Source organism: Callithrix jacchus, chromosome X (assembly GCF_049354715.1).
Source record: "Callithrix jacchus isolate 240 chromosome X, calJac240_pri, whole genome shotgun sequence".
Classification (NCBI taxonomy): Eukaryota; Metazoa; Chordata; class Mammalia; order Primates; family Cebidae; genus Callithrix; species Callithrix jacchus.
Window position 1 is genome coordinate 95,705,815 of NC_133524.1, and position 14,949 is coordinate 95,720,763.

Below are 14,949 nucleotides of genomic sequence, written 5' to 3' on the forward strand. Positions count from 1 at the left end.
AGATTGGTTGAGGTCTTTGTTCAGAGAAGCATTTCAATAAATTGCTGAATGTATTTCAAGGTTACTCTCACCATTTTGTGTTTTCTAAATATGACTTATTTGGGGGTGAATGTCAAAAGTTATGGATATCAAACCAAGTCTTTTTTCTGAAAATACATTAGTTGCCAGTAATGAAGACTTGAGTTCCTCTGCATGTCACAGGAATTCAAAACAGGGATCACATTCTCTGAAGTTGTAGCTATGGATACTTAAACCTACTGTTATGATTGATTTGATGAAACAAAGATTTTTTTTTAAGTTCTTGACTTTATTGTTAGAAATTGATAATGTCATTATAAAAAAACTGAAGCACAAATGATTGTGACTCTTTCTTCCATAAGGATGAATATTACAGAAAATGTTGCTTTTGTCTGAGAAAATGGTCATATACTCAAAGTCTGGCATATTGCTTTCATATACAAAGGAATGATAGGACCCAACTTACATAAAGCAATATTAGTCAACATAATTTGATAAAATAAGGCAGAATTCCATTTATGTTTTATAATGGGAAGTGACTGAAGAGTTAATATCTGATCCTTTAAAGTGTTGTATGAAAACTACAGTCACTTTCCTTCTAGGTTAACTATGTGAAGAGATTCTCAGCATACTGAAATTGGGCTTGATACAAGTCACCGAAAAAGATGAGTAGGAATTACTAAATGGAAATATGGCCTTTTCTTTCTCAAGGTCACTTAATCAAACCTTAGCCAGGAAAGAAGGGGCTCTGAGTCATTACCATTCTGAGACTACCAAGAAGCTAAAGTGAATGAGTCAGTGGTCTGTCTTCTGCTTCTAGTGAGCTGGGTCCCCTAAAGTACCAACACAATTAGCATTAATTAAAAGATTGACTGATAGTCTTAGAGAAATGGTCAATGCCATTGTTAACAGAGAAGCCAAGCTAATAAAAGTCCAATTCTACTTCTTAACTATGCAATTGATTCCTTCATGACAAAGTTGTAACAGTTTTGCTTGTATAAGAAAAAGTCATAGGATAGATATATTTTAATTTTTTGAGGCACCTCCATATTGTTTTACAAAATGGATGTACCAATTTACATTCCTGAGAACTGCATACCAGGCTCCCACTTTCCCCACATCCTTGCCAACACTTGTTATCTTTAATCTTTTTTATACTAATCTGTGAGGTGATATATCATCGTGTTTTTGATTTGCATTTTCGTAATGATTATGATGTTAAGCATTTTTTTCATATACTTGTTAACCCTTTGCATGTATAACCCTTTGTATGTATTATCTGGAAAAATATGTCTTTGGGACCTTTGTTCATGTTTGAATTGGGTTATTTTTATGTATTTATTTATTTATGTATATATTTACTCTTGAAATGTAAAAGGTCCTTATTTCTTAGATATTAATCACTTACCAGATATATGGTTTCCAAATATTTTCTCCCAATCTGTAGCTTGCCTTTTCATATTGTTTATTGTTTCCTTTGCTGTGCATAGTTTTCTAAGTTCAATGTAGGCCCACTTGTTTATTTTTGCTTTTATTGACAGTGTTTTGATTATCATATTCAAAAAATAATTCTAAAGAGCAATATCAAGTAGCACTTTCTCTAAGCTTTCATCTTGCAGTTTAATGGTTCCTAAATTTACATTTAATTATTTAATCCATTTTAATTAATTTTGCATGTGACATAAGATAAAGGTCAAATTTTTTCTTTTGCATGTGTGTATTCAGTTTCTGAAACATCATTTAATGAAGAGACTATTGTGTTTTCTTGGCACCCTTGTTGAAAATTAGTCGACAATATATGTATATATTTTTTTCTAGGCCCTCTATTCTATTCTATTCTATTAGTCTACATGTCTGTTTTTTTTTATAGCAGTACCATACTATTTTGAATACTATAGCTTTGTAGTATAAACTGAAATCGGGAAATGTGATGTTTCCAAATTTGTTCTTCTTTCTCAAGATTGTTTTGGATATTCTGAATCTTCTAGGGCTGCATATTAATTTTTGGATTGTTTTATTCTCTTACTGTGAAAAGTTCCACTGGAATTTTGATAGAAATTTTATTTCTACAGATAGAAATCTGTAGCTCACTTCAAATACTATGGACATTTTAAAGATATTAATTCTTCCAATCTATGAACATGAGATAGCTTTCTATTTAATTGTCTTCTTCAATTTCTTTTGTCAATATTTTATAGTTTTCAGTGTGCAGATTTTTATTTCCTTGGTTAAGCTTATTTCTAATTATTTTATTCTTTTTGATGCTATCGTAAATGATTGTTTTCTTTATTTCCTTTTCATATAGTTTAATATGATCCAGCAATCCCTCATTATATATCTAAGGGAAATAAAATAAGTATCTCAAAGTTATATATGAACTTTCATGTTAATTGCAACATCATTTATAATATCCAAGTTATAAAAACAACCTGTATTCATCAACATATGAAATAATGAAATATTATTTAGCCTTAAAATAGAAGACAATTCTTCCATTTGCAGCAACATGGATAAATCTGAAGAGCATAATGCTAATCAAAATAAGCCAAATATGAAAAAAATACTACATGGTCCACATATAGATGGAATCTAAAAAAGCTGAATTTATATAAGCAGGGAGTAGAATGGTGTTTACTAGGGATGGGATTGGGTGGGGAAAGTGGAGAGATGTTGGTCAAAGGATACAAAGTTTCAATTACATAGGATAATTACATTCTAGAAATATGATGTACAGCATCATGACTATAGTTAATAATACCTAACAGTTAAGTTATGGGATATCACCCAATTTAGCAATTAATATTACATTTAGTTTTGTAAGCCTTGCATCTTAAGTTTTACTGAAATAGTAACATTGAAAACTCTCATGATTTAAAGAATCTTGTAAAGTATTTGACCGCAACTTATCAAATATCGTTCTGGACACTGGCCTTGGAAAATAATTTATGAGTAAGCACCCAAAAGCAATCACAACTAAAACAAAAATTGACAAATGGGACCTAAGTAAACTAAAGATCTCGACAGCAAAAGAAACTAGAAACAGAGTAAACAGACAACCCAAAGAATGGGAGAAAATATTTAAAACCATGTGCATCTGACAAAGGTCTAATATCCCCAATCTATAAAAAACTTAACCCAACAAGGCAAAAAACAAATAACCCCACTAAAATTTGGGAAAATAATGTAAAAAAGACAATTCTCCATCGAAGACATACAAGCACTAACAAATAGAACAAAAGTATTCTCTACATCACTAATCATCAGAGAAATCTAAATTACAGCCATAATGAAATACCATCTTTCACCAGTTGGAATGGCTATAAGTAAAAACACACAAAATAACAGATGATGGCAAGGCTGCAGAGAAAAAACAATGCTCACTGTTGGTCAGAATATAAACTATTTCAGCCATTGGGGAAACCAGTTTGGAGATTTCTTTAATAACTAGAACAGAGCTACCATTTGACCCAGCACTCTTATTACCCAAAAGAAAATATATCATTCTACCAAAATGACGCATGCACTTATGTGTTTATCACAACACTATTCATAATAGCAAAGGCATGGAATCAACCTATATACCCAACATTGGATTAGATAAGAAAAAATATGCACTGTGAAATACTATACAACCTAACAAAAGAATAAAATCATGCCTTTTGCAGTAATGTGGATGCAAATGGAGACCATCATCCTAAACACATTAACACAGGAGCAGACAACCAAATACTAAATATTCTCATTTATAAGTGGGAACTAAGCATTTGGTAAAAATGAACATGAAGAGGGAAACAATAGACACTGGGAACTAGTAGAGGAATGAGAAGAGGAGGGAGTAAGGCCTGAAAAACTAACTTTTTGTACTATGCTCACTACTTGGGTGACATAATCATTTGTACCAAACTTCAGCATTATGGACATCATGCAATATACCTAGGTAACAAACCTGCATACATATCCCCTGAATCTAAAATAAAAGTCAAAATTATATTTTAAAAAGCCTAACAAAAATAAAATGGAAAAATAACACACGAAATTTTACAAAGGAGAGAAAAATACAGGGTTGTCTGAAAGTAAAAAAGTCAGTGTTTTCAAAAAATAATAACTACCACACCAAAAACCAAAGGAAAGCTTTACCTATACAGATCAGCACTGCTTGTGGTTTATTTGCTCTGGTAGGAGGATTTATACAGATGATTTATACCAGGAGTGTTTAATATGGAAGCATTCTTACTATTATTTTCGTAGAAACCTTCCTCAATTATGTTAAAGTCAAGAAGAGATATTCCCCATCTTCAAATTTTACTATCAGACTTCCTGCCTGCAGTCTGAATAAATAAAAACAATAAACAAATAAGGTTTTATATACTTTGAAAACAGGTACATACATAGCCATGTTATTTCAGAAAATGTCATAATAGAAATAACTTGGCTTTGAATTCAGGCAGATTCAGGATTGAATCCTGGTTCTGAACCTTATTTGCCCTTTGGCTTTGGGAAATTTGCTTAACCTCTTTGAAAAGCAGTTTCTGTCTACAAAATCTGCATATTAATAATATTTATATACCATTGATTTATAGGGAAGATTAAATTATTAAATATATGTATGACTCTGTATAAGGACTCAGTGAAGAACAGATTTTTTTATCTCTCATAAAAAAGTAGTGTGAGTATGTAACACATTTGTAACTTTGAATATTGAAATTTTTCATATGTATTTCCTCATCTAATATGCATTTGCTTTAAAAATATTTTAATTTTTAATTTTCATGGGTACATTTTAGATGTATATATTTATGAGGTCCATGAGATATCTTGATACAGGCATGCAATGTGAAATAAGCACATCATGGAGAATGGGGTAGCTATCCCCTCAAGCATTTATACTTCGAGTTAGAACCAATATAATTACATTATTGATATTAAGTTATTTTAAAATGTTCAACTAAGTTATTATTGACTTTGGGCACTCTGTTGTGCTAACAAATAATAGGCATTACTCATTCTTTCTAAACATTCATTCTTTCAAAACAGGTCAGGTTTTGCCCTGCCCTACAGATTTGTGAAACCTTGAACTTGACAGAGTTGATTTAGTTTATCTTGTGGAAGAAATTTCTAAGCAGCAAAGCATTCAAGAGGTGACTTAGGTGTTGTTAAATGCATTTAGTGTTATAAGGGAAGCAGAACATAAAGGTTCGGGAAATTTGCAGCCTGACAATGTGAGAGAAAAGAAAATACAAATTTCTGAGGAGAAATTCAAGCTGGCTGCAGAAATTTGCATAAGTAACAAGAAACCCAATGTTAATCCCAAAGACAATGGGGTAAATGTCTCCAGGGCATGTTACAGATCTTCACAGTGACCCCTCCCATCACAGACCTGGAGGCCTAGGAGGAAAAAGTGGTTTCAAGGGCTGGGCCCAGGGTCCTTGTGCTGTGTGCAGCCTAGGGACTTGGTGCCTTGTTTCCCAGCTGCCGCAGTTGGGGCTGAAAGGAGCCAGTGTGAAGCTTGGGCTATAGCTTTAGAGGTTGCAAGCCCCAAGCCTTGGCAGCTTCCACATAGTGTTGAGCCTGTGGCTGCACATAAGTCAATAATTGAGGTTTGAGAACATCTACCTAAATTTCAGAAGATGTATGGAAATGCCTGGATGCCAAGGCAGAAGTTTGCTGCAGAGTTGGGACCCTCATGGAGAACCTCTGCCAGAGCAGTACAGAAGGGAAGTGTGGGGTTGGAGCACTCATACAGAGTCCTTAATGTGGCACCACCTAGTGGAGCTGTGAGAAGAGGGCCACTGTCCTCCAGAACCCAAAAAGGTATATCCACGAACAGCTTGCACCTTGCCCCTGAGAAGCTGCAGATACTCAATGCCAGCTTATGAAAGCAGGCAGCAGGGAGGCTGTACCATGCAAAGCCACAGAGGCAGAACTGCCAAAGACCATGGGAACCCAGCTCTTGCATCAGTATGACCAATACATGAGACATGGAGTCAAAGGAGATAATTTAGAAGCTTTAAGATGTGACTGCCCTGCTGGATTTTGGATTTGCATGGGGCCTGTAGCCCTTTTGTTTTGGCCAATTTCTCCCATTTGGAATGGATGTATTTACCCAATGCCTGTGCCCCTATTGTACCTAGAAAGTAACTAATTTGCTTCTGATTTTACAGCTTCATAGATAGAAGGGACTTGCCTTGTCTCAGATGTCCATTTTAAATTTTTCCCTTTCATATAGAAATTTTGGACTGTGAACTTTTGAATTAACTCTGAAATGAGATAAAACTTTGAGGGATTGTTTGGAAGGCATAATTAGTTTTGAAATGTGAGTGGATGAGTTTTGGAAGGGGCCAAGGGCTGAATGATATGGTTTGGCTCTCCCAAATTCTATCCTGAATTTTACTCCCATAACTGCCATGTGTTGTGGGAAGGACCCAGTGGGAGATAGTTGAATCATGGTGGTGGTTTCTCCCATACTGTTCTTAGGATAGTTAATAAGTCTCACAAGATTTGATGGTTTTAAAAAGTTTCCCTGACCAAGTTCTCTTCTCTTGTCTGTTGCCATGTAAGACATGCCTTCACCTTCCACCATGATTGTGAGGCCTCCTCAGCCACGTGAAACACCAAGTTCAATAAACCTCTCTCTTTTGTAAATTGGCCAATCTCAGGCATATCTTTATCAGCAGTGTGAAAATGGGCTAATACATCCTCCTCCATTTTTCAGAATAGTTCAGGTTGGATTGGTATTAATTATTCTTAAATTTTAGCTAGAATTCAGCAGCAAAACAATCAGGTCCTTGGCTTTTCTTTACAGGGAGATTTTTATTATGAATTTAATCTCATTACTTGTTACTGGTCTATTCACATTTTATATTTCTTCCTGGTTCAATCTTGGTAGGTTGTATGTATACAGCAATTTGTATATTTCTTTTAGATTTGTCAATGTATTGGCATATAGTTACTAATATTAGCCACTAATGATCCTTTGAATTTCTGCATTATCAGTTGTGGCATTATCAGTTGTAACTTCTTGTTTTTCCTTTCTGATTTCATTCATTTGTATCCTCTCTTTTTTCTAAGTCTCACTAAAGGTATGTCAATTTTGTTTAACTTTTCATAAAAAGAAACTTTTTGTTTCATTGATCATTTCTATTGTTTTATTCATTTTATTTTTGTTTATTTTGGGTTTTATAATTTACTTCTACTAACTTTCAGCTTAATTCATTCTTGTTTTTTCAATTCTTTAAGATGCAACATTAGATTGTCTGTTTTAGGTTTTCTCTTTTTTCATGTAGAAACTTACAGCGATAAACTTTCCTCTTAGTACTGCTTTTGCTGTATCTCATGGTTTTGGTATGTTGTGTTTTCATTATCATTTGTTTCAAGAATTTTTAATTTCCTTCTTAATTTCTTCATTGACCCACTGGTCATTCTGGAGCATATTGCTTAATTTCCATGTATTCCTATAGTTTTCACAATTTTTTTGTTATTTATTTCTTGTTTTCTTTCATTATGGTCAGAGAAGTTTTTGATAGTATTTCAATTTTTTGAATGTTGTGAAACTCATTTTGTGACCTAACATATGGTATATCTGCGGGGATTATCCATGTGCTGAGGAAAGGCAAGTGTATTCTGTAGCTCTTGGATGAAATGTTCTGCAAATATATATTAGATTCATTTGGTCTATAGTGCAAATTAAGTCTGATGTTTCTTTGTTTATTTTCTGTCTGGAAGATCTGTCCAATGCTGAAAATGAGAGATTGAAATTTTCAACTGTTATTGCATTGGGGCTTATTTCTGTCTTTAGCAGTTGCAATACTTGTTTTATATATCTGGGTGCTCTCATGTTGAATGTGAATATATTTATAATTTTTATGTCCTCTTGCTGAATTGATCCCTTTATCATTAAATAGTGACTTTTTTCTCTTCTTATAATTTTTGTCTTCATATTTATTCTTCCGGATAAGAGTACAGCTACTCCTGCTCCTTTTGGCTTCCATTGGCATAGAGTTTTTTTTTTTTCATCTGTTCATTTTTAGTTTATGTGCATCTTTATAGGTGAAGTGTGTTCCTTATAAGCAACAGAACAATGGGTGTTATTTTTTCATCCATTCAATCTATGCATTTGGATTAGAGAGTTTACTCCATTTATATTCAATGTTATTACTGCTAACTAAGAAATTACTCTTGACATTTTCTCACTTGTTTTCTGGTGTTCTCTTTCTTCTTTCTTTTCTTCCTGTTTTCATCTAGTGAAGGTGATTTTCTCTGGTGATATGATTTAGTTTCATTTTTTTAATTTTTTGGTATGCAGTGTACATCTTTTGGTTTGAAGTTTACCATGACATTCTCAAATGCCAACTTATAATTCATTGGTTAAACCTGATAATGACTTAACATTATTTGCAAAAGCAAACACATAAGCAAAGACAAAACTAATAAACATGCCATGCCTAAACTTTGTCATCCAACTTTTTAACTTTTTGTTGCTTTTATTTATGTCTTGTTGTATTTACTATTTCTTAAAATTTTGTAGTTATTATTTTTATTGTTTTTTAATATAGACTTTCTATTTAGGATAAGAGTAGTTTACATGCTACAGTGTTACAATATTCTGTGTTTTTCTGTGTATTGACTATTACCAGTGAGTTTTGTACTTTCAGATACTTATTGATTGCTAATTAATGTCCTTTTCTTTCTGATTGAAGTACTGCCTTTAGCATTTCTTGTCCAAGAGGTCTATTATTGAAGAAACTTATCAGCTTTTGTTTGTCTGAGAAAGTCTTTGTATCTTTTTCATGTTTGAAGTATATTTTTGCCAGATATACTATTCTGAGGTAAAAGTATTGTTTTCCTCAGGACTTTAGATATGCTATGTCACTCTTTCCTGGCATGAAAAGTTTCCACTGGAATGTCTGCTGCAAAATATTTGTTCTCCGTTGTATGTTATTTGTTTATTTTCTCTTGCTCCTTTTAAGATCCTTTCTTTATCCTTTATCCTTGACCGTTGGCAGTTTAATTATTAAATGTCTTGAGGTAATCTTCTTGGGTAGGTATAATTGGCTTGGGGTTCTATAACCTTCTTGTACTTGGAGATTGATATTATTCTCTAGGTTGGGTAGTTCTCTGTTATTCTCCCTTAGAATAAGCTTTCCACCCCATCTCTTTCTCCATCTTCTTTTGAAGGTTAATATCTCTTAAATTTGCCATTTTCAGGTTAGTTTCTAAATTCCGTAAACACGCTTTATTGTTTTTTAGTCTTTTTCTGTTGTCTCCTCTGACTGTATTTGCTAAAAATAGATTATTTTCTAGATCTTATAGGCATGCTTTATTTTTTTTACTTTTTAGTTTTATTTTTTATCTTACTGTCTCCCTAATTTTTCTTCTGCTTGACTCTGCTATTAAATGACTCTGATTCATTCTTAAGTACACCAATTGCATTTTCAGCTCGAGTTTGTACTTGATTATTTTAATTATTTCCATACCTTCGTAAAATTTAATATAATACTTCTTTTTTTGAGACAGAGTCTCACTATGTCACCCAGTCTGGAGTGCAGTGGCATGATGTCAGCTCACTGCAGCCTCTGCCTCCCAGGTTAAGGTGATTCTCTTGCTTCAGTCTCCCATGTAGGTGGAATTACAGGTGCTGCCACCATGCCTGGCAAATTTTTGTATTTTTAGCAGAGATAGGGTTTCATTATGTTGACCAGGCTGGTCTTGAACTCCTGACCTCAAGTGATCCATCTACCTCAGCCTCCCAAATTGCTGGAATTACAGGCATGAACTGCCATGTCTGACCAATATGATAGAATTCTGAATTCCTTCCGTGTTGTCTTGAATTTCTTTGAGTTTCCTCAACACAACTATTTTGAATTCTCTGTCTGAAAGGTCATGCATCTCTGTTACTCCAGTATTAATTCCTAGTGTCTTATTTAGTTTATTTGATGAAGTTATGTATTCCTGGATGGTGTCCATGCCAGTAGATGCTTTTCAGTGTCTGGGCATTGGAGAGTTAAGAATCTGTTGTAATTTTCACTATCTTCTTTTACTTGTACTTGTCTTTCCTGGGAAGGCTTTCCAGATATTTGAAAAAACTTGGATGTTGTGATGTAGGCTATATCTGCTTTAGGGGGAACCCCAAGCCCAGTAATGCTGTGGTTCATGCAAACTCATAAGTGTACCACCCTGATGGTCTTGAATAAGATCCAGAAGAATTCTTTGGATTAGCAGGCAGAGACTCTGGTTCTCCTCCCTTACTTTCTCCCAGACATACAGAGTCTTTCTGTCTCTGTTGGAAGCCACCTCAAACAGGGTGCTGCATGACAAATTCAACCCTGTGGCTACCACCAATATAATTGCACTGGGTCAGACCTGAAACAAGCAGAGCATTGGGAGTCCCCAAAAAACCTGCTATAATTATTGCTTGGCTACTGCCTATGTGTGCTCAAGGCCCTGCAACTCCATAATCAGCAGGTACCAAAGCCAGCCAGGCCTGTTTCCTTTGCTTCAAGGCAGCCTCATGTCCCAGTCAATCCAGAGGTACTCTCCAGGAGTTAGGGACTAGAGACAAAATCTTAGAAGTCTACCTGGTGTTCTATTGTATTATGGATGAGCTGGCACTGAAACCACAAAATGTAGCCTTTTCTACTCTTTCCTCTCTTATCTAAGGGCGGAGGAGCCTCACCCATAGCCACTGCCATCCTAGGCCATGAGGATTACTGTCAGACAACTGCCAATGTTTCCTTTAGACCCAAGGGCTCTTAAGTCAGTTTGTTGTAAAATGCTGCTTGTCCTGGAACTCCCCCTTCAAGAAAGTCATGTCCCCTCTGACTAGGGGCAGGTCCCGAAATGCTGTATAAGAGTCAATTCCTGGAATCTGGAATCCCAGTACCCCACATGGTGCTCTATCCTCCTGTGGTCATGTTGGTATCTAAGGTGCAAAACAAGATTCTCTTTACTTTTCTCTCTGCTTTAATGAAACAGGAGTTTTGCCTCATAGCCACCACAGTTAATTACATGTTGCATGTGACCTGAAGCCAGCAAGTCTCAGTGCTTCACCTAGTGCCCTCGATATAGTATCTTGGTATTGCTGCTGATTATTCAGGTCCAAAGGGCTTTTCAGTTAGCAAACGATTAATGTTTTCAGGACTAGGCCCTTTCTTTGAAGGCAGCTGGTCCCCCTCTGGCCTAGGGTGTGTTCAGAAATGTTGTGTGTGAGGTAGGCCCTGAAACAGGAACCTCATGACTCTAATCAGTGCCCTATCCTGTTCTGGCTGAGCTGGTATCCTGGATGCAAGATAAAGTCTTCCTCACTCTTTGCTCTTTCTCCTGAAACAGAAGAATGGGATCTCTTTTGGAGTTCTGAGCTATAATTTGTGGGAATAGGGGAGTGGTAATGCCAGCACTCTTTGGATTCCCCAGCTGGTGTCTCTGTATGTCATGTTCCTCCCAAGTCCACTATCTCTGGGCCTAGTTCAGCACTAGGACTTGCTTAAAAGTTGCAGTCCTCAGCCTAGGCTGATTTTCAAGTTTACTTGGAGACACCAAGTTCTGTAGCCCTCAGTGATGAGTTTTGCAGAAACTTAAATTGGAACTGCAATGACTAGCAATTCCCCTCTGGCTAGGGCTAGTTTAATTCCCTCCATTAGCAAGCCTCAGCTGAGCTTGGTCCAGTTTTCCTTTCTGTTCTTACAGAACAGTACTTTGTTCATTGTCTCACAATTGCTGTGCTCTACCTCCTTAGTGTCCAGAGATCCTTTCTGCATCAACCTGCTGCTGCCTCAGGGTGCGGTGGGGGTGGCATTGGCAATTCAAGACTATATTTTTCTATCTCTTCAGTGCCTCTTGCAGTGATATAAAGTTAAAAGCATATACTGGGAGGGCTCATCTGAATTTGGTTCTTACAAACAGGTTTTTCCTTTGTAGATGTTTGTTAAATTGGTGTCCTTGTTGGCAGGGGTCAGGCGGTGATGATTGGTTTCATCATCTTCCTTTACTTCTCCCCAACAAATTATTTTTGATTTATTTTCTTTTGTTTGTAAATTTTCTTTGATTTCCTTTTTTTTCCCATAAAGAGCTGTTGGGCGGGAAGTTTTTTGGTTCCTAAATATTAAAAATAATCCTATGCTTTCTAAAATTTGAATGACACTTCCCTCTCGTTTAACATAATACTTCTACTATTATTTTGTTATAAAATTTGGTAAATATTTCTGTACTTCCTGCTAGTTATGCTGAAATCTGATGCAATTCTTTTTAATTAATTGTTATTATTATATTTCTTTCTCTCTGAAAACATGTGAAATTTACTTTTTAGTCATAGAATTTGAAAGATAAGAAATATATACAGATATATTTCTTAGTCATCTTTATTGGCACTCTGTGAATCCTGCAAGTGAACAAAAGTGTATTGAAAAATTGTTTCTCTAGATTATATTCTCCCTTTGTTTTCTTTCCTTCTTCTGAAACTCCTATTAAATTATTTTAGAGCTGATTCTTTTATGCCATATATGTCATGTTTTGTTAAATTTTCAGTTTTTAAATATTGTATGATATTTATAGAGTATCTTTATTTTACACTGTATATATTTACATGATGTTAAATTATTTATTTTATAAATTTTATTATTGCCATTTCAAATATTTTTTCTAATCCTTCCTTTTTCATAGTATCCTGTTATTTTTTATGAATACACTATCCTCTTGAGTCTCCTAAATTTCAGTATACACATTCATTTGCCTTTTCAATGTTTCTAAAATTAATATGCATTTGGCTATGAACTTAATTGTTTACACCAAGACTTATATCTTAAAGCCCCAGCCCTCAAGGAGATTGTATTTGGAGATAGGGCCTACAAACGGCCTTCAGAACTGAAAGAAAATAATTGTTTTGTTGTTTAAGGTATCCAGCTGATGTGTTATTTTATCCCAAGCTAACTAATACATACCTTTAAATAAATTTGTAAATATCTTTTCTAAGAAAACTGACTTAAAAATATATCTTAGAATGAACATTCCTTTTGGAATTGAGAACATACATTCTTTGCCCTTATAAAATTTTGTTTATTTTCCTTGACGTTTTCCTCTTCATTTTTTCAAAAATAACTTTTCTATTTGTAATATTGGTTCTTCCATTCAATCCTGTTGATTTTCACCAATAGTTTAGTGGTTTTTAAACTTTTGCTAATCTTCTCTGTATCGTTCCAATTTTAGTATATGTGCTACCTAAGTGAGCACTAAACTTTTATAACTATAAAATGGAGGACTACATTATTCAGTCTAAGTTTCTGTGGTCAGTCATGATGGTTACTTTTCCAATACACCTGAATAAACAGACTTTATATGAGTAAATCTATGAAGGACAGTAATTGCTAAAAGTCTCATTTCTCATCAGGCTGTGTGAGGAGAGGAGCACCAGCATCATTGAAGATGTCCAGCTGAAAGAAGACATCTATCCGTTTATGCTACACAGATCCTAAGAATCAAAGCAGTGACTTTACCCCTCTTCAGCCACTTGTCTAATTTCTTGCCACTGCCAATATGTCTCTTGTATTTATAACTATGGTTTACTTCCCCTGCCACTCTGTTAGTTCTGTTATGCTTTCCCTTGCATACTACGATGTTATTCATACCATCTACGCTTTTGATTCCTTTCAGTAACTTCCCATTGCTCTTTAAAAAATCATAGGTTCCTATTGGATTCGATGGCTCACACCTGTAATCCTAGCACTTTGGGAGGCCAAGGCGGGTGAATTATGAGGTCAGGAAATTAAGACCATCCTGGCTAGCATGGTGAAACCCCTTGTCTACTAAAAATACAAAAATTAGCCAGGCGTGATGGCACACACCTGTAATCCCAGCTACTTGGGAGGCTGAGGCAGGAGAATTTCTTGAACCTGGGAGGTGGAGGTTGCAGTAAGCTGAGGTCATTCCATTGCACTCCAGCCTGGGCAACAAAAGCGAAAGTCCATCTCAAAAAAAAATCATAAGTTCTTAATAATATGCAAATTATTGTGTGGTATAATTCTCATTAGGCTTCATTTCTTTAACGTTCCTTTTGCTGTCTATATTGCAGCCATAGTAGCTGATATGGTTTGGCTCTGTGTCCCTACCCAAATCTCATCTTGAATTGTAATTCCCACACATCAGAGAAATGGCCTGGTGGGAGGTGATTGGATCATGGGGGCGATCTTAGCCCTCGCTATTCTTATGATAGTGAGTGAGTTCTAATGAGATCTGGTTGCTTGAAAATATGTGGCACTTCTGCCTTTGATCTCTTTCTCTCTTGCTTCACCACTGTGAATATTTGTGTGCTTCCCCTTCACCTTCTACCATGATTGTAACTTTCCTGAGGCCTCTCAGTCATGATTCCTGTTAAGCCTGCAGAACTGTGAGTGAATTAAAGCTATTTTCTTTATAAATTACCCATTCTCAGGTAGTTCATTATAGCAGTATGAGAATGGACTAATACAGAAATATGGTCCCAGCAATGGAATGTTTGTATAAAGATACATGAAAGCTAGGTAATGGGCAGAGGTTGAAACAGTTTGGAGGACTCAGAAAAAGACAAGAAGATGAGAGCAAGTTTGGAACTTCCTAGAGACTTGTGAAATGTCTTTGGCCAAAATGCTGATGGTGATATCGACAATGAAGTACAGGTTTACGTGCTCACAGGTGGAGATGAAAAACTTTTTGGAAACTGGAATAAAGGTCACTCTTGCTATGCTTTAGCAAAGATGCTGGTGGCATTTTGCATCAGCTCTAGGAATCTGTGGAACTTTGAACTTAAGAGAGATCATTTAGGGTATCTGGTGAAAGAAATTTCAAAGCAGTGAAGCATTCAAAATAAGACCTGGCTGCTCCTAATAGCATACAGTCATATGTGTTCACAAAGAGATTATCTAAAATAGAAAGTTATGTTTCAAAGGAAAACAGCATAAAAGTTTG

At 35.3% G+C, this 14,949-nt stretch overlaps 1 pseudogene; it reads right to left on the reverse strand.

Annotated features, from left to right (window-relative positions):
- Positions 1 to 13,183: 13,183 nt before the first annotated feature.
- LOC118150786 (U6 spliceosomal RNA) lies at positions 13,184 to 13,239 on the reverse strand (annotated as a pseudogene).
- Positions 13,240 to 14,949: the final 1,710 nt, after the last annotated feature.